Raw genomic sequence first — 20,919 nt, forward strand, 5'->3', positions numbered from 1 at the left:
TAAACAATTTGTTCCAAATGCTATTCCTTCACAAAATACATTATAGGATCAAATTACCTCAAATTTCCAGAATAATGCAGTAAATATTATGTGCTTTACTTATATGATATAAACATGGTTTTGATGCCAAAAAAGAATACATCCATATTTTAATCATTCAAGAGTTTCAAAAATAACGCAATGATTCATAAATTGTATTCTTCCTATTTTTAGAATGGCTCAGGGGATTTGTGTGATTCTCAAACTCCTTCTCAATTCCTAAGAAAAGCTCAATTTGATTTTACAATCTCAGGGGAAAAAAAGAAGGGAGAGTTTGGAGGGAATAAGGTAGCTTCATAAAAATAATTCAGTACCATGTTAAATACAAGTTAATAATAGGCTAATGGAGGGGCGTCTGGGTGGCACAGCGGTTGGGCATTGCCTTCGGCTCAGGGCGTGATCCCGGCGTTATGGGGTCAAGCCCCACATCAGGCTCCTCTGCTATGAGCCTGCTTCTTCCTCTCCCACTCCCCCTGCTTGTGTTCCCTCTCTCGCTGGCTGTCTCTATCTCTGTCGAGTAAATAAATAAAATCTTTAAAAAAAAAATAATAGGCTAATGGAATCACAAGTTAAAAAAAAACTAACCTTTATGAAAAATTTAACTTCAATATCTATTCTTTCTTTCTTTTTTGAAAAATAAATGCCTGTCATGCATGCATACTAACAACTTAAAAGCCCAAGTAATACAGGCCTGCAGAATTCATAAAGAAAGAGAAAGACTGATAGAATGAGAACCAAGATGAAAATACTCTGACAAGCAACCAAGAATTGGAAACACAATGGGAAATAAAGGAACACGTCTTTGGGGTGGACTTGGTCAATACGAGTAAGCTGAAGAGGGGTTATGGGAAAAGATCTGCACTAGAAGGGAGCATACTTTTTTCACATGACCTTCAGTAAATCATTGATCTGAATTTTGGTTTTCTCGTATTTCTATTTGTTCTACCTACTGGCTCTTTTGTATCCATCAATGATATTAATAGTAAGTAAAATATATTAAACTCTTGCTGTATGCAAGGTACTGTTCTAAATGCTTTACATGCATTGTATCTCATTTAGTCCTCTGAAATTACCTTATCCGGCTCTATAGTTAGGAAAGTGAGACTTAAAAACGGCAGGTGATCTGCCGAAGATCACTGGCTCACACTTGGCTCACAAGTGCAGAGCAGGGACTGGAACAGGTATCTGATTTTATTTATTTATTTTAAAATTTTTATTTATTTATTTATTTGACAGAGAGACAGTGAGAGAGGGAACACAAGCAGGGGAGTGTGAGAGGAAGAAGCAGGCTCTCTGCTGAGCAGGGAGCCCTATGCGTGGCTTGATCCCAGGACCCTAAGATCATGACCTGAGTCAAACACAGACTCTTAACCACTGAGCCACCCAGACAGCCCAGAAATCTGATTTTAGAGCCCACACTCTTAAATGCTTTCTTATACTGACCCTCAAATGATATAAAAGACATATTTTACAAAGCATTTTTAAATGGCCATTCAAATGTAAAGTTGGCATAATTCTCATCCGCACTAAATGAAATGAATCAATAACACTCATACAACCAAGCAATATACAGTTAAAATATTTAAAGCATATACATGTGGAAAGTCTTAATACCAGCAAAGATTTAAGATCAAAACCAATATTAAATGATGTGAAGTCCAGCATAACTTTTAGTTGCCTGGCCATGCAAATTTCCGAGTATTTACAAGGTTAAAAAAAGATTTAAAATAGTATCAGCTATATGATACAGTATATTTATAAGCCATAACCTAGAGCTTTTTCTCTTCCAGCTGTTATTCCACATTCATACTTGATGAGTAATATTGAATAAAATCAGAGAAAGAAATTTACTGTTTTTTAAGATTTACTTATTTTAGAGAGTGTGCATGAGCAAGCATGAGCGGGAGGCACAGAGGGAAAGGGAATCTCAAGCGGACTGCGGTGAGCATAGAGTTCAGAGGCAGGGCGAGATCTCCTGGGGCTCAATCTCAAGACCCTGAGTCCGAAGCTCAACCAACTGCGCCACGCAGGCGCCTCAAAGAAAGGAATTTATTTAAAAGTGTTTGTCAGGCACTGTTTTAAGCACTTCCCAAATACGTACTCATTCAATTCTTTTTTTTTTTTTAAGATTTTATTTATTTATTTGAGAGAGAGATAGCCAGCGAGAGAGGGAACACAAGCAGGGGGAGTGGGAGAGGAAGAAGCAGGCTCCCAGCGGAGGAGCCTGATGTGGGGCTCGATCCCAGAACGCGGGGATCACACCCTGAGCCAAAGGCAGACGCTCAACGACTGAGCCACCCAGGTGCCCCGTACTCATTCAATTCTTATAACAGCCTATGAAGTACCTATAATTATCCCATTTCATAAATGGGACAACTGAAGCACATGTAAGTTACATGTAAACAGCCCAATATCACAGAGCTAGTATGCAGCCAGTACTCAATTCAGGCAGTTTGTGCTCTTGGGGCGCCTGGGTGGCTCAGTCGTTAAGCGTCTGCCCTCTGCCTTCACCTCGGGTCATGATCCCAGAGTCCTGGGATCAAGCCTGCATCAGGCTCCCCCTCCCACTCCCCCTGCTTGTGTTCCCTCTCTCGCTGTCTGTCAAATAAACAAAATCTTAAAAAAAAAAATCTGTGCTCTTAACCACTAGCTCTGCTAAAATTCAAGGAATGGTGAAATTCTTTTTTTGTTGTTGTTATTGTTAAGATTTTATTCATTTGTCAGAGAAAGAGAGAGAGCACGAGCACAAGCATGGGGAGTGGCAGGCAGAGGGAAAAGCAGACTCTTGCTGAGCAAGGAGCCCGATGTGGGACTGGACCCCAGGACCCTGGGATTATGATCTGAGCCAAAGGCAGACAGGTAACCAACTGAGCCACCCAGGCATCCCATGAAATTCTTTTTTTTAAAAGCCAATAAAAAGTAATAATGATCACAACGAATGCCCACAAAGAGAACAGAGCCATCGCTTACCTCAGTATACATACTAACACTAAGGAATATTTTAACTGACATGATAAACAAAGTAACCTACATTATCAGGAAAAGTTTTAATTATAATGGCACACCAAGCTTATTACTCTCTGGAAGAAGTTTCTTTTAATTTTCCTGTGAAACTATATTGTTAGCAAAGCAACGACATTTGGAGACTAATATTAATTAACATTAACTTAAAAGATTTGCTAGACAGGATTTTTATCATTTTTTGGTCTAGCCACCTTACGAAGAGGCAAAAAATTGTGGTAGAGCTTTAAAAAAATCACATAAACTAGTAGAATTCACAAGAGAATTAATGCTAAATTCGAACCCTTTAAAAACACATCAGATAGTGGCACCTAGGTGGCTCAGTTGGTTAAGTGTCTGACCTCGGCTCAGGTCATGATCCCAAGGTCTTGGGACCAAACCCCTTTTCTGAGCCCCATGTCAGCCTTCCTACTTAGCAGGGAGTCTGCTTTTCCTTCTCCTCGCCCCCATGCTCTCTCTCTCGGTCTCTCTCTCACATAAATCAATAATACCTTAAAAAAAAAAAAAAGTACAACAGATACTTACTATGACCTTAATAAAAGAATACGTTTTGCAAAGGACTATAGTATTTGTCATTTCATCGGAGTCTCACAACTGTGAGAGTTAAGTAGGACAAATAGTAGTAGTATTTAACAAATAAGTAAACTAAAGCTCAGAAAAGTCCAACATTTTATATGGTTTCGATAGAAAGATCTTCTGACTTCAAGTGCTCCTTCTATCACATCGTGCTGCTAACAATTTTACGCTTTATACTTTTCAAGTTGTTTCATAACAATTAATGCTTAGCTAAGAAAATTTGGAAAATAATGAACACATAATGAAGTTTATGATCCTTAAAATGTTAAAGTTTTGTTAAATATCTTGTTGTATGATGTACAATTTATCTAGCTGAAATGATGAACAGTTAACTCAGCCAAGATGAACTTGCAATCCAGGAAAAAAAAATCTGTATTTAAAGCTAAGTGAATCCATGCACTTATCATGATGAGCACTGACTAATGTATAGAATTGTTGTATCACTAAATTGTACACTTGAAACTAATATAACGCTGTACGTTAACTATACTGGAATTAAAATTAAAATCTTATTTAAAAAAACTAAGTAAACCCAATTTTAAATCCTTAAATGTGAAATAACGTGACCCTACAACAGTACTATTTTTCAAGAGTTAAAAACAAAAATCATGGCGTGGCTCAGTCAGCTGAGCATCCGCCTTCAGCTTGGGTTATCTCAGAGTCCTGGGATAGAGCCCTGTGTTGGGCTGGGTCAGTGGGGGAGTCTGCTTCTCCCTCTGCCCTTCCTCTGCTGGTGCTCTTTCTCTCTCTCAAATAAATGAATAAAATCTTAAAAAAAGAAAAAGAAATCACTTCTAACTACCATTTATCTCAATCACTTAAGTTTATTCTAAACCAGTAAGGCAACTTATAAGATCAAATGATTCTGCTTGATGATTGGGAAACCTAAGGAATATTTTAGTCACTAAGAAATGCTAGCTTCCCAGAGATGATCACTTTCAAAGACAGTTTCTTGGTTGTTTTTGTTTCGTTTTTTTTAAGTACACTCTCTACCCAGTGTGGAGCCCAATGTGGGGCTTGAACTCCGAACCCTGAAATCAAGACCTAAGCTGAGATCAAGAGTTGGATGCTTAACTGATTGAGCCACCCAGGTCTCCTCAAAGATAGTTTTTTAAATGTACATTCCTCTATATTTATTTCACCTAGATTTAATTATTACCAAACCAAGGAACAGAGAGGGCTGGTGAACCAAGCATTTAACAAATGAAATTACTTAGGCTTGGATTACTGGGAGAATTCTTTAAAAACTCAGTTACATAACTAGTCATCAGGTAAATGCCCAGTAAATGCCCAGTACTTTGTACTTCGTAGCCTATAAACTGCACACTATACCCTCACATCCTAAGTTAGGTGGCCGACTGTCCACACCGGACTTGCAAAGATGACCTAAAACTAGTTTTGCAAGCATTAGCCTGACTTCCATTTTGAGGAAATAAAAACACCAAAATGAAGCAGCTGAAAAAAGAATTTTTTTGGAAGAAGTTATTTGTGAAAAAATACTGTGACATTTTTTCCTCGTTCCCATTTTACCAAGCACGAGTAGCTCAAACTCAGACCTTGATCTGGTCCCCTGTAGACTATGGATATAGGATCCACGCGCGGCAAAGTCTAAGAGACTGTGGCTGGCTACCTGCTCAAAGAGAACAAAGAAAAATGGCTGCATTACATTGTTATTGGCCTGTACATCCAGACTTTGTCAGGGCCAAGGATGTGAGGCTCTTTCCTGTGGACCTGATGATAGCACTGGTGTGGAGCCCGCTTAAAAAGGACTGTATCCAAGAAGGCTGTCTAGAGGCATCTGGATGCCATGGAGAGTTCACAGGGTAAAGAAACTAAAGGCTGGAGATTGAGGACTGAGAACAAATCTTAAGCAGCTGGCTAAGTATTGCCCATCGTGGCAGAGACTAACTCATGAGCAGATCATCAGTGAGGCACACAACTAGACGTTTGTTAGGCGTGGCTTTGTGTCAGAGAAGGCAACATGAGAAAAAGTAATGTAGGTCACTTGCAGGCCTGGCCCATATAAATGTCCCACATGTACTTCTCCTTCCAACTCTGTACACAAAGCACAGAGATCTTTACTGAACAGTTCTTACATACTGAATACCTATTCAGAGCTGGGTTGTTTTTCATAATCTTATTCCAACATACCCATACCAAATGGTAATAAACCCAACTCATCAGATCCTGTCTCCTAATTATGATTTTCAGATAGACACAAGAACAGGTGGGTTATTTTCTTCTGAAGATAGGACAAAAATCTGTTCATCAGAGCTCCTGTCTTGGGGGGGGGGGGGATCGGAGAGTATCAATGATGAGGGACCATCAGTCCAGTTCTCCAGAAAGCCTATCGCACATTTTAGCCTTAGGAGCAACGGGACCCAAAGTCTTTAACTGGTTGCTTAAATGGCTTCCTTATAATAAATCCCCATCATCTGAGGTCATACTTCTTAAACTGGGGGACACATCTATGACTATAGTAATCTGGCTAATATAAGCCACAAAACAGTCTAAATCCCTAAAACAGCAGTGTTATGATGTGGCAAATAATTCAGAAGAGTATCAAACATGGGCATATTATGAAGTTGAATACAAAAGTTACATGCATTTCTAAGGCAGAAGATTAGAACTCCAAGAAATTTCACCCTTCTAAGGTGTTAATGCACATCCAATTAGACTTTAAGCTGCAGTGGAACAGGATCTCCTTTACCCTCTTTATACCCTTTGTAGTAAGCTAAAAGATGACCCCCAAAGATACCCAAATCCTGATTCCTATGAGTGTTTCCTTACATGACAGAGTGGTTTTGTAATTAAGATACTGAGATGGAGAGATTATTTTAGATTATCTAGGTGGAACCTAAATGTAAGCACAAAGGCCCGCATTAGAGAAAGGCAGAGAAAGATTCGATTAGACTACAGGAGAGAAAACAGTGTGACGATGGAAGCAGAGATAGCAGTGACATGCTTGGAAGATGAAGGTACCACAAGCCAAGAACACATGCAGCCACCAAAAGCTGAAAAAGGCGAGGAAAGTAATCTTCACCTCAGAGCCTCCAGAAGGAACCAGAACTCAGAAGTTATTTGAACTGAGCTACTTTTGCATTACGCTATCTACATCAGTCTAAGGTAAGAATACAGACCATATGAATAACATTTCTGCTTTTACAGGGAACACCGTCCTGAAACCTGGATGAATAGGTAAGGGAGCCACATGGGCTTAAATGTATTTTGGAGCTTCCAGACTGGAGAACAAGCAAAGACTGTGGAGAGTAGTGTGCCTAGAGAGGGCATGGAAGCTTACACCCTTTCTGCGCACCTTGCTCTATGCAACTCTTCCATCTGGCTGTTGGGTCATATACTTTTATCCTATCCTTTAATAAGCTGATAAATGCCTGCAAGCCGATCAAGAGGCACTGGTCGAAGCTCTTCATGCAGGGGTTATAAAAGGGGCAGTGCTGGAAGTGATGCAACCAGCCCCTGCTCAGAGATCATCTCTTTGTTGATAGTGAAGAACATCGCTGACACCTCACACTGGAAGTGCTACTCATCAAGCCAGACCACAGATGATGGAAAACTTGGTTGAAAGCATCCTGGCTTCTCTCAATGGCCTTCCCATTCCTAATGAAATGCTACTTAAATGATTTATGTAGGCTGAAAATTCAGGGGGATGAAAACATGGCAGATTAAATGGGGGAAAAATCTTTAAAAAGAAAAGAGGTAGTTCACACGTGGTCCTAGGCTGCATATTACCACTGTTTTAGACACAGAGAATATATAACTACATATATAAAATTATCTATCTATCTATGCTATTTAACACTGGTCTGGCCTCACAGGAAAGAATTTGAAAAGCAGAGACATATAGGCAGTTATCATCAGTAATTTATACATTACAACCATTCTCTCATTTGATCCTTACAACTCTAGGAAGTAGTCTTGTAGTCATGTCTGGTATTGATTTCGATTCTGGCTCAGAGGGTGACTTGCCCAGTCAAAGGTTGGGAAATGGCTCCTAGTCCAAGGTATTCTACTAGATGATTTTATATCGATAATATCAATTCACTTATAGGCATGTTGCATTAACTTTTAAAATAACTTCAAGTTCGGAAAGAAAACAGGTGAAACATTTTACAGTTTAATAGCGTATTTTAATTTTACGTCTTTGGAAACCAAATGGCACACTCAGTTTACCAAGAGACGAGCTTTAGACAACATGTGGACGAGTTACTAAGCAGTCTGTTTCTTCACATGAAAATAAGAACAGTTAACAGTACCTACCCTTTAGACTGCTATGTGGATTATATAATACACATAAAGTGCTTAACAGAGCTGGTCTCACAGTTTGTATTGTATATTACACGACGTCTCTTCCCAAATGAAAATTTGCTATCTGACTTCGAAAATTTACACACTCAGGCGATAAGAAAAATGCGAGTTGCAGGAAAAAAACAAAAACAGATCCTGGATACCCTTCCTTGAACACTAGGCGAAGGGCGCTTCGCTTCTACAGAAACGTGAGACAGAGGAGGCAACGGGGCCGGCGACAGTGACACCAACACCTAACCGGCGGAAGGCCCGCGGGGCAGGGACAGCGCGGATGTGGTCCAGGGGCTCCCACCCCGGCACCAGAAGCCCCAGCACGTGGCTCCCTTCTCCCAACCCCTTCCCACTTCCCTCAGAGGTCCTCGTGCCAGAGAACCAACGACTACGGCTTTCTAGACTAAACCCACATAATCGCGTCCGTGGAGAGACCTGCCCATTCCGGGTACGAGCCCAACCCGACCCTATGAAATATACCTCAACTGCAAGCCCACAACGCGCGCGGGAAGAAATGCGAGCCGAGTCTCGAAGCACTGCAGAAGACCGGAACTCCACCCCCTACCTCTCTGATAGGGTAAACGTGCAAAAGAAAGTGCAGAGCATTGGTCAGCAGCAGAGAGGCGGGGGAAGCGAAAGAGGCGGGGTGAGGAGGGCCGACGAATTGCCAAGAGCAAGCCTCTCTCCGGATTGGACGAAAGCAGGACGTCTGCGCCGGCGCAGACCCAGTTTAAGCAAAGCGCCGCACAGGACCTCTCCTTTTACGGTTTGTTAACGGAAGTTTCAAAGACTCATTGGTTGTGACGAAGGTTTGCGTCTCCTGGCTGCGTGGCCAATAAAGGGCAAGAATAAGGCGGGTTCTGCCTCTTCCTCAGGTGATGGAGTCCTTCCGTTGACGTCGGGCAACGTGAGTTCCTCTCTGCTTTTAGACGATGTAACTTCCACTGAGACAGATTCGGGTAGAGAATTGTGGTGACCAGGAAGCTTCTACTGCGAGTGAGAAATACTTGATAGGGCCCTGAAACACCCACATACTCAGAACTAAGTATGACTTCAGTGTTGGAACGCAAAGGAACAGGTCCTTTATTGCTTTTTTTTTTTTTGCGTGGTTGTGTCATTGGCTGAAATAGCTATCAATTTGAAAGTAGCTCCGCCTGCGCCCTTGGGAACTCTGGGATTTGTAGTATCAGAGGCTCAAGTCCTGTAGCTTTAAATGTGGTTGTTGCTACTGAGTTCTTATTGTGAACACCCTCTGACGTTTACTGTGGTTTTGATGTGTTCCGTTGCGCTTTTTATCTTTTGACTGATCAGCACCGTTAAAGCCACTGAGGGAAACTGAAAAGACTTACTGTGTGTTTGTAAAGATAAATAGAGTTTCAAACATTTTACAGCTTGTGCTTGGGCGTGCTGTGCTAGATGTTCGTAAATGCGGTACTAAGATTCTTGGTTTGTAAAATTTTTGCTATTGCCACAAAACGGTCTTTGATTTTCAAATTAGTGTATATTCGAAAATATTTGAAAAGTACACTAAATTTGTCAGTTATATATACTATTTTGGGATAGGTAGCAGCTGCTTAACATAAATCAAGTGTTGATAGGACAAGAAGCAAGAACTGGCTGCTGTCTTGACAGAATAGTGCTGTAGTTAAAATGTCAAGCGTGACAAACCTCAGGTTACACGCATTGTGTATTACTCAAGATTGTATTATGAAGTCCATTTTCAGCCGTTATGGAAACATTATGTTCATTTAAGGCCGAGTTTCCCTACCTTTATTGAATCATGAACTTTCACTTCCCTGAGCTCATTGGGTAGTATTTCATCACTTTTGTGTTTGGCAAAAGTAGAAATCAATGTATAAACGCCAAAAATTTTTCCTGAGTGGTCTTTTCCCTCTCGACAATTTTTTTCCCTATTTAATATGTAATACAAATTGTTTCATTTGTGTAGGAAAAAACATGATTTGTAGTATATAATAGTTCTACATTCTGGATTTAAAATTAAGTACATTTTATAGGATTAAAGCCAAGCAAAACTGCTTTTATGACTAATGCTTGGAATTATTGCATTTTTGTTTAAAAAATAAAATTATTTTTCTAATTTTTTGTGTCGTCTTTCTAAATGACACGAGAAGGTGTCAGGTTGTTTTTAAATGAAACATGGAAGATACTATTTCTTTTTATTCTCAGTAAATGAAGAGCCAAACTAAGTGTAATCACCACTATTTCTCCTTTTCATATTCTATATGATGTACTAAGTGAACTCTATGAATAAAAAAGTCACCTTGAGGCAAAAATTCAGAATTATCAGTGTGGGTTTTTTTTAAGATTTCATTTGTCAGAGAGAGAGCACCCAAGCAGGGGGAGCAGCAGGCAGAGGGAGAAGCAGGCTCCGTGCTGAGCAAGAAGCCTGATGGGGACTTAGCCACCCAGGTGTCCCCAGAATTATCAGTTTTAATGCTTTCCATTTACTAGCATTTTAATGCTATTTTTCCTTTTGCCTCCTAATTTAAGTCAGTGGTCCACATTTGGGATATAAATTAAATTCATATGACCAAGAATAAAAAAACATTAAAAACTGCAGGTGTGAAGACTGCTACTGTGGTTAGCAGTTTTTAGCAGAGTCAACTGAGTGACTGACTCACGAGCACGTTTGGCTAATCTGTATTAACTATCCTAAGTGCTTACTCTTTTGGAAGCTCCTGAAGTGTTCCACTTAAAGAGAAAAAGCTTAGTTATTTGTTCAGAATTTAAAAACAGAAATTGAAATAGATACCATTACTGCCTTTTGAGATGTGAACCCTGGAATCATTTTTGTATCGTGTCTATTGAGAAATAGGTTAAGGAACAACCTCAAAGTGAGATAAATGCAGTAAGAGTCTTCAGATGCAGGAAGAGAATATTACAACTTCTATTTCTATTTCCTTTTTAATTTCAACATTTTTCTTTCCATTTTTGTGTTTTAAAAAATTGTGCACATGATATAACAGTATAAATTTCTTAAAATCTAGCTATCTAATTTGGAGTGAATGGTAAAAAAATTTGTGATCAAAATAGTCTGGGAGTGTCAAAGAAAAATTATTCATGATACTTATTAAAGACAGTGAGACAGACTTTATTCACGGGGAGCTATTATGGTGGGCTTTTATAATAGGGGAGAGAGATTGAACTCAACTCTGAATACACAAATGGGAATTCATAGCCAGTGAGCAGGTGTGGGGGTCAGTGGATGGAAAATTACTAAAGGGAAACATCAGGGTAAGGGGGATTATTGCTTGATCGAGTCAGCGTATTCTTACTGAAAACAGGCTAGGGTAATCAGACATCACCTGGGGGATAGTGAAGGATGAGGAACCCAATCAGATATGGTCAAACTGACTTAGCATTCTTACTAGCACTGGACACTACAGGGGAGGACATGGGATCCCAAAGTCAGGCCTCCTCAAAAAGAGAGCAATTATATACGTAGACCTCCAGACACTCTCCTATATAGACACACAGAAATACCTGTATTTGCTGTTAAAGTACAAAGTCCAAATTGTACATACTACTTAGAAATACTCATGTTCAATCGCTGTATCAAGGCTCAGCCAGAGAAATAGAACCAGTAGAAAATACATATTAAGAAATTTTTTGCAAGGAATTGACTTGCACAATTTGGGGGTCTGCCTGGGGGCAAGTCTGAAATCTGCAGAGAAGGCTGTCAGGAAAGGCAAGCTGGAACTCTCCGGCAGGAGCTGAAGTTGTAGTCCACAGGCAGAATTTCTTCTGGAAAACCTCAGTTCAGCTCTTAAGGCCTTTCAGCCAGTTGAATCAGGCCCACCCACATTACCCAGGATAATCTTTATTTAAAGTCTACTGATTATGACTGTTAATTACACCTACAAAATGCCTTCACAGCAACACATAGATGGAGAACTTCAAATCATGCATTTGAGAGTGGAAGTGGGGCATTGGTGGTCAGGCCTGGAAGTTATTCCAGAGAACCATGTTTGACATAGTGTCTTATATTTGTGGGAGTGGATTAGTATAAGCATACAGAATGTACAAACCAATCCCATTTTCTACTCTCCGGTAAAATACATCTAAAAGGAACAGCCCTACTTCACACTTCATTCCAGCTTGCTTCTTTGACTCCCTGCCTCATTTGGCTGTCTAGTCCTTCAGACCTCGGCCTAAGAGCCTGCATTTGAAGCCTCTGGCTTCATTCCTAAGCACCATATTCCTTTGTCCAGCTCTGGAAGCCCAGAGCCCATTGGTTTCCCAGTAACACATAAGACCAATACCTAGGCAAGCATGCTTTTAATATGTTAGGGGTAGTTCCTGGCAAGCTCCCAGCTCTCACGCTTTTGGAAAATGTCAACAAGACGGCCATTGAAGCCAGAGGGTAGGTGGTGGTGAGGACATCCTGTGACAGGTGCCAGCTGGTTTATACCAGTCCCCATGACATAGTTTTTTTCAATGGCGGTATTTTACCTCAGTTTTAAGATGGACTTTATTATTACTCCTTTTAGTTTAGACTGACAAAAGTTGTAGAAGAGTCAGGTCCAGTGCTGAAACAGTTCATCAGAAACAGCACCTACTGCCGGAAAACCTCTTGACCGAGCTGCTTAAAGTGAATTGAATGGTTTAAGCTCTACGTTCTCTTCCGGCCACTTTGAGGTTAAAAAGAATGAACAAATAGTAAAATAGCACATTAAGAGGAGTTAGGAGGAGAACAGAAAAAGGCCAGAGTATTTGACAAACTGTCTTTGGGTCTTATATCTAATTAAGAATTAGCATTATAGTTCATTTTACCCAGAGAAGTACAGTTAGGACTGAAACAAACAGCTCGGGATCTTAATAATTGGTATGAAACAAGTTCACTTTTTTCTTGAATAAGATGTGAACGTGCCTATTTGCCCATGCATGTGAAGTGATTCAGAGCTTATGGCAAGATTAGCTCTAAATGGACATAGCTAAAAGAGTTAGTTGTTAAATTGCTAAGGTGAATGCCACTACACATTTACATCCTCTCTTTTTTCTCCTCCTTGCGTCCAACTGATATTAATCTTACTTTTCAGGTTGCTTAAACTTCTAAAAACTGTTCCGTTTGGGAAAGTTCTATCATACACAAAAGTAGAAAAAATGGTATCACAAACCCTTAGGTATATGACCCTGTCACCCAACTGTAACATGGCTAACCTTATTTATATCTATGCCTGCACCCACATTCCTGTCACATTTCCTATCCCAGACATCCTTTCATTTGTATGTATCTCTAAATGATACGGATTTTTTTCTCCAAACATAACCTCAATAGGCGGATATTTTAATAAGGACTGTTACTCAAGACTAGGTGTGTGAGTTTGAGCAAGTTATTTAATCTCTCTAAATCTCAAATTACTTATCAGGTGACACTGACTCCCTTTCAGGAGTTTTCTGAAGATTGGCGTAACTTAAAAACACGCAGCACAGTGCTTGCCACATTGTGGCAAGGAATTATTCATTCAAGTTCTGACCTTTGATGGCTTATACCACTTACTCTGAGAAATGATAGGAAAGAAAACAAAAAAGGATGTTTGCTCAGCCTTTTAACTGTTGAAAATGATCCTTGAAAAAAAAATTTTTTTTAGATTATAACACTAGGAATGTACAATAGCTGGGAAGTGGCATCAAAAGTTTAAACGAGGTAAATCCAAGTATGGGCAAAGTAGAGCCCAATAATAAAGACTTATGTGAACTTATGTGAAATACAGACTATATGATTAATCTTAGCATTTTTTTTCATGTGATCTCCAACTGATGTATGTGATATATAATACACAACTATTTGAGCTATAAAAGAAATATGAAAGCCTTCTGTTTTCTTTCGTAGGGTTTCCGGAACTTTTAGCCCCTCATAGTCAAACAACAATGGTGGTTCTTATTGTCTTAATTTTTTTTTGGATTTACTTATTGGATTTACCTGTTTGCTTTCTCTCCTCTTCTACTCTAGAAGAGTATTTAGTAGAAGGTTGGATTTAATTTTCTAAGCATTATGTTAAATAAATTTCCTTGCCAGATAATACAATATCCTAAATTGTGCCAAACGTTATAAAGATAGATCTGATCATGATTGCCAGCATCTTAATATCTAAGCAATAATAATATCACATTGCAACAAAGTCATGTTTTCTTTCATTTTAAAAATATGTGGTAATGATAAAGGAGATAAAATACAGTCACAGTGAGAGTCGGCAGCTTGAATAAGTTTGTAATTAGATGATTATAAATGATTACAGATGATTGCCCTCAGGCTGATGAAGTGAAATGTTAGAAGAGAAAAGGAACATTAAGTAGATTAAGTCTCAGTCATGAATATATTAATGTAATTAATTAGCATTTTCTCACCTTTAAATTAAAATTTTGAAACTCAATACTTGATAGTTGTTGGTTTTTACTACAAAGTGCCTACTTTTTTTTAAAGTGACTATTTTTGATAATCATTTCCCACTGAAACTTGTAGCATGTGATAATTTTTCCCATAAATTTTCCACATTAAAAAAAACTACATTTCAAAGGACTTTTTTGACTACTACTTAGAACAGCTTGATCAGTGAAAAGAAAACGGTTTCTTTCCAAAAGCAAAATCATAATTATGCTAAGCAAAATAAGTCAAAGAAAGATAAGTATCATATGATTTCACTCATATGTGGAATTTAAGAAGCAGAACAAACAAGTGAAGGGTTTAGAGAGAAAGGTAACCCAAGAAACAGACCACTAACTATAGAGAACAAACTGATGGTTATGAGGAGAAGTGGGTGGGGGATGGGGGATATAGGGGATGGAGATTAAGGAATGAACTTGTGAGGAGCACGGGTGTTGCATGGAAGTGGTGAATCACTAAATTCTGCACCTGAAACTAATATTACACTGTATGTTACCTAACTGGAATTTAAATAAAAACGTTAAAAAAGAAAAATAAACTTAAAAAAAAAAGGAAAAAAATACAAATCATAAATACCAAGTATAGGTGGGATATATTATAACCTTTGTGTCCCACCCTGGGAGAAAGCTCTGGGCAGAAGAAAACAAATCTCCCTCTTTTCCATATTGATGCCTTGCCTGCCTTTTTGATCAGCTAAGATAAGGAAAAGCAAGGATTTCAAAGTTTTACTGTGTCTTTGAGTAGACAGATGGCAGACTTAGAGGTAGATGACTCTAACATGAAATGGGCACCACTGTGGTCGTATCTTATGCACAAGGAGGCCTCTGGGCATGATTAGGAAACTGGAGGTTAAGAAACGAGGAATGGAAACCACTCTGCAAAAATAATATCAATAACTACATCTCTTATGGCTAGGAACTTACATAAAATGTGTTTTATTTAGAAAATGTTTCTTCTTAATGTGAAATGATTCATTCACTGAACAAATATCATTGCTCACATACCATATGCCTGGTATATTTTAGGTCCTAAAGATACAATATTTTAAAAAGTCCCTGCCTTCACATAGCTTACTTTCTAGTTGGCAGACAAATATCTATAATTTATATCAAAAAGTATATAATGTAATTTCAGGTAATTATAAGTACTATGCAGGGTGGAATATTCAAATATTTAACCCTGATATGGCCAGCTTGTGATATTTGGTATGGTTTCACATCCCCTTGTATTCCCTTGTGTTTTCTCTCTTCCTTCCCTGCCTTACTTCCCTTTCCTGCTCACTCCAACTTCCTTGACGTTGAACTTCCCAATAAAGTGTTAGTGTGTGACTTCCCCTCCCCACTCCCACCCACTCCAAGTTTGAACATGGGCCAGCTTTAGCCTTGTTGTGGCTGATGTTAGGCCTTTCGTTGCTGGATCATGGGAGAGTGTGGGAGATGCTAGGATAACAAAAGCAGGGGATGCCTCAGGATCTGGGGCAGCAGCTACTTGCTTTCCCGCACAGAAGTAGAATATTTTAATATTATAGCAATTGATGTAGCCATGCTAATGTATATCCACTGAAAATCAGCCATGGTCTTTGAAGAAAAATAGGGCAGGCTAAGAGGATGGAGTGATAGAAATGCTATATTAACGCTATCCTTTCTGAATATAGTGTCTTTGGGAGGTGTCTGTGTATGTGCACGCACACACGTGAATATTTTATGTCTGTTGGATGACCAGAGAGCATGGGAGATATCTCTATACCCCACACTGATGGAGAGATTCAGTGGGACAGGAACTAGGAATGCCAAAGCCAACCTTACACTCTTCTGATGAAGCCTCCTTTGTGTTGTTCTGGACTGAATAATTCATATTTTAGGATATTTGTTACAGCGCGTTGTTTCCTATGGATCGAACTGGTGGAATAGGGAAAGAGAGAGAAACAAATCCTAGTGCAAGACAAAAGCCTTGTATGGGGGTTGGTTTTCTGTGTGTGTTTAAAGGGGAGCAGAGGTTGCTAGAAGGAGATTCTAGGAAGCTCAGGAGTGCCCTTCTTTCTGAGGTTGATCTCTGCCCACGCACTTAATTGCATGTCCTTGGAGGCCTTGAATGAATTGTATCCTCACTTTATTTTCAACCTTTTCCTCAGTTCTACCTTTTCCTTCTTCCTACAAATGTGTAAGTCTCTTCCCTTCTGGGGCGCCTGGGTGGCTCGGTCAGTTAAGCGTCTGCTTTCAACTCAGGTCATGATCCCAAGGTCCTGTGATCAAGCGCCTCATCGGGCTCCTTGCTCAGCAGAGAGCCTGCTTCTCCCTCTCTCTCTGCCTGATGCTCCCCCTGCTTGTGCGGACGCATGATGTCAAATAAATAAATAAAATATTTTTTTTTAAGTCTCTTCCATTCTATAAAACACTTTTCCTGTGACTCTGACTACCTATTTTGGTTTTTTATTTTTATTTATTTATTTATAGATTTCATTTATTCATTTGAGAGAGTGAGACAGAGAAAGCACAAGCAGGGGGAGAGGCAGAGAGAGAGGGAGAAGCAGGCTCCCCGCTGAGCTGGGAGCCTGATGCGGGGCTCGATCCCAGGACCTGGAGATCATGACCTGAGCTACAGATGTTTAACCATCTGAGCCACCCCGGCGCCCCTATTTTTATTTATTTTTTTAAGTAATCTCTTCACCTAACACGGGGTGAACTCACAACCCCAAGATCAAGAGTCGTACGCTCTACTGACTGAGCCAGCCAGGCGTCCCTGATTTACTCCATTGTCTACAGTGCTTTCTATACTGCCTCCATTCCATCTCACCTCATCCTTTAGTCTGCTGTGATATAGCTTTACTTTCTAGGCTTCCACGAAAACCTTTCTCTCATAGGTCACAAATCAATCATCAAATCCAAGGGCTTTCTCTTTTTGTCTGAGAGGACCTACATACCATTTGAAAATGTCAACTCCCCATCTTGTGAAACAACTCTCTCTGTCCTTTAGTTATCTTTCATTGAAGTCCTTTTTCAGTCCCTTTGCCACCTTTGAAGTATAAATGTCACCAAAGTTCCACGGAAGATTTTCTCCACCTTCTGTGTTCCCTTTCTCACTGGCTGCACTGTCCTAGTCAACCACACTAAAAGCCTTAACATAATTTTTGACCTCAACCCTCTTTGTTCAGTCACACATTGATAGTACCTGGGAAGAAAAAAAAACACATCATTTTCATGTACCCTTGCTTTCCCCACTGCTACTATCCTAACTTAGTCCCTCATTATAGTTTGCTCAGACTTTCAATAGCTTTAAACCAACTTTGCCTCCATTTTCTTCCTCCATCAGCCTCTTCTCTATAAAGTCTATCTTATAAAAAGATGGAGCAAATCCTTAACTCCCTTACTTAAACCTTCAGTGGACTTTTTGGTTTTAAAACATAGAGTAACACAAGTTTCTCTCTGTTCCTTCCATTTTCTTTCTTTTTTTTTTTTTTTTAAGTAGGCTCCATGCCCAGCGGGAGCCAAGTGTGGGGCTTGAACTCACAAACCTGAGATTAAGACCTGAGTAGAGATCGAGAATCAGAGTCAGACGCTTAACCACCTAAGCCACCCATGTGCCCCTCCTTCCATTTTCTAAAAAGATTGTTAAGGAATGAAAAAAAGTTATTAATCCAGAAGGAACAAGCAAACAAGAGAGAAGAGGTTTTAATGGATTTATAGAAGATGGAAATTAAATGGAAGAGTGATACTTGATTTAGCAGGGTGGAGGAACTAACAATTTAAGGAACAAAAATCAGAAATATTAATGAAAAATAAGACAGTTAACTCTGAAGAATCCCTCAGAGACTCAGTACTTATAGGTACCAAATCCACAAGATGGCATTAGACCTAACACCAAAAGTCTGCCATTGGAATCCCGGTTCACTTTCCCCATCCCATTGATCCTCAACCCTAAAAATGAATAGACAGCCAAAGATTCCAGACATTGGAGGAAAACCTCCAACAAAAACCAAACAGAGCCTGGAGAAAATAGGGTCAATGTAGGGAAAACTTTAAAATAATTTTTCTTTTTTTTTTTTAAGACTGATTTATTAGAGAGGGAGGGAGAGAGAGAGAGAATGTGAACATGAGCAGGGGGGATGGGCAGAGGGAGAGGGTGAAGGAGAATCCTTAGAGCAAACTCCTGCTGAGCGTGGAGCCCAACGTGGGGCTCCATCTCACCACCCTGAGATCATGACCTGAGCCAAAATCAAGAATTGGTCTCTCAACTGAGTGAGCCACCCAGGTACCCAAAATAATTTCTATTATACTCATAAAGAATTTGCATCCATAAAAGAATAACAGATGATGTTACATGTAATTATATATGTAATTTTATATAATATCTAATTACACATATCAGTTACAAGAAAGAGTTTAATATACATTATACATAGATATATATATTATGTGTGTAAAACATATATATACAACATGTAGGTCTATATTAGATAGATAGATAGATATAGATATAGATATACCAAATATGTTATTATTTAACAAGAAAGAGCCCTTGGAAATGAAAAAATTCTCACAAAAGTAGAATAAAAGGGTGCCTGGGTGGCTCAGTTGGTTAAGCATCTACCTTCAGCTCAGGTCATGATCCTGGAGTCAAGGGATGGAGCCCCATATCAGATTACCTGCTCAGTGAAGAGTCTGCTTTTCCCTCTCCCTCTACCACTTCCCCCGCTCCTCACTCACTCTTTCTCTCTCAAATAAATAAATAAATCTTTTTTTAAAAAAGTAGAATAAAAAAGAAATGGAAAAGAGAAGAAAAAATTTTCCATTTTTTATTTTAATTCCAGTGTAGTTAACATACAGTGTTATATTAGTTTCAGGTGTACAATACAGTGATTCATTGATTCCATACATCTGCTGATCCTCATCACAAGTGCTTTCCTTAATCCCCATCACCTGTTTCACCCATCCCTCCACCCACCTTCCCTCTGGTAACCATCGGTTTGTTCTCTGTAGTTAAGAGTCTGTTTTTTTGGTTTGTCTCTTTTTTCCCATTGTTCATTTGTTTTGTTTCTTAAATGCCATGTATGAATAAAATCATATGGTATTTATCTTCAGAAGAAAAAAAAATTTAAAGAATTCATAAGGTTCAGTTAATATGAGGTACAGAAAGAAAAGAAAAGAAAATGGAAGATAGGCATTTATCAAAGAAATAGTTCAAAAACGTGTCCTAGAACAGAAGGACATGAGTCTTTATTATGTCTCCCAAAGAATGAATGAGAACACACAACTAAGGTATGTTACTGTAGGGGCACCTGGGTGGCTCAGTCAGTTAAGCATCCAACTCTTGATCTCAGCTCAGGTCTTAATCTCAGGGTCAGGAGTTCAATCCCGGTGTTGATTTTAAAAAAAGGAGTGGGGGTGCCTGGGTGGCTCAGTTGTTAAGTGTCTGTCTTCGGCTCAGGGCGTGATCCCAGAGTCCTGGGATCGAGCCCCACATTGGGCTCCTCCTCTGGGAGCCTGCTTCTTCCTCTCCCACTCCCCCTGCTTGTGTTCCCTCTCTTTCTGGCTGTCTCTCTCTCTCTGTCAAATAAATAAATAAAATCTTAAAAAAAAAAAAGATACGTTTTTGTAAAATGTCAGTATCCTAGGCCTACAGAGAAGATCTAAAGAGCATCCACGATAATGAGGGGGGTAGACCCTGGCAGAATGAAGTCCTCCTCCACCATGGGGGGAAGTCAGTATCTAAAATTAATTTTAAAATAAACCTCTAGGGGCTCCTGGGTGGCTCACTCAGTTAAGCATTTGCCTTCTGCTCAGGTCATGATCCTGGAGTCCCGGGATCGAGCCCCCCATGGGCTCCCTGTTCAGTAGAGAGCCTGCTTCTCCCTCTGCCCCTCACTGTCTGTGTCTCACTCTCTCTCGCTATCAAATAAATAAATAAATAATCTTAAAAAAAAAAAAAAAACAACCTTAAGAGCATTGTTTAAAAATATGGCTGTAAATTTGGGTAAACAGCTAAGAGTTTAGGATAGTTTTCTGGTAAATAGGACTGGGAGTGGAGCACGGAACTGTTATAATTGTGAGCCTTTTAGTATTATGTCTTTTTAAAACTATGGACTTTAAAAAACAAAAAACAAAAAAACTATACTTTTTTTTTTTTTTTTTTTTAAGTAAGCCTTATGCCCAATACGAGGCTTTGAAATCATAACCCTGAGATCAAGAATCCCATGCTGGGGCACCTGGGTGGCTCAGTCAGTTAAGCATCTGCCTTCAGCTCAGGTCATGATCTCAGGGTCCTGGGATCGAGCCCCACATCAGGCTCCCTGCTCAGTGGGGACCCTGCTTCTCGCTTTCCCTCTGCTGCTCCCCCTGCTTGTTCACTTGCTCGCTCTCTCGCTCTCTCTCTTTGTCAAATAAGTAAATAAAATCTTAAAAAAGTCCCATGCTCTACTGACAGAGCCAGCCAGGTGCCCCTTAAACTATAGACTTTTATTGCTTTAGAAAATAATAAGTAGTATTAACAAATACCTTTCTAGTTTCCTTGTTCCCCTTTGCCTGCAAATAAGCCTTACATCTCCACAGCCAGCTCTCTAAAAT

The 20,919-nt window shown here is 39.5% G+C and overlaps 1 protein-coding gene and 1 long non-coding RNA gene across 4 annotated transcripts in view; one reads left to right on the forward strand and one right to left on the reverse strand.

Moving 5' to 3' along the window:
* WDR89 (WD repeat domain 89) overlaps positions 1-8,555 on the reverse strand; it is a 40,309-nt gene extending 31,754 nt beyond the window's left edge. The window contains exon 1 of one of the 3 annotated variants that reach the window (XM_045810480.2): positions 8,434-8,555. The gene's annotated coding sequence lies outside the window, so the exon portion shown is untranslated. The remainder of the gene's footprint in view (positions 1-8,433) is intronic. The other 2 variants (XM_045810482.2, XM_045810481.2) reach the window with 2 other exon arrangements.
* A 150-nt stretch (positions 8,556-8,705) lies between these two features.
* The window catches only part of LOC123800639 (uncharacterized), a 49,074-nt gene continuing 36,860 nt past the window's right edge, over positions 8,706-20,919 (forward strand). Inside the window, exon 1 of the long non-coding RNA XR_006781968.2 lies at positions 8,706-8,860. This is a non-coding gene — a long non-coding RNA (uncharacterized LOC123800639). The remainder of the gene's footprint in view (positions 8,861-20,919) is intronic.

Source organism: Ursus americanus, chromosome 26 (assembly GCF_024610735.1).
Source record: "Ursus americanus isolate L20-20 chromosome 26, mUrsAme1.1.p, whole genome shotgun sequence".
NCBI classification, from domain to species: Eukaryota; Metazoa; Chordata; class Mammalia; order Carnivora; family Ursidae; genus Ursus; species Ursus americanus.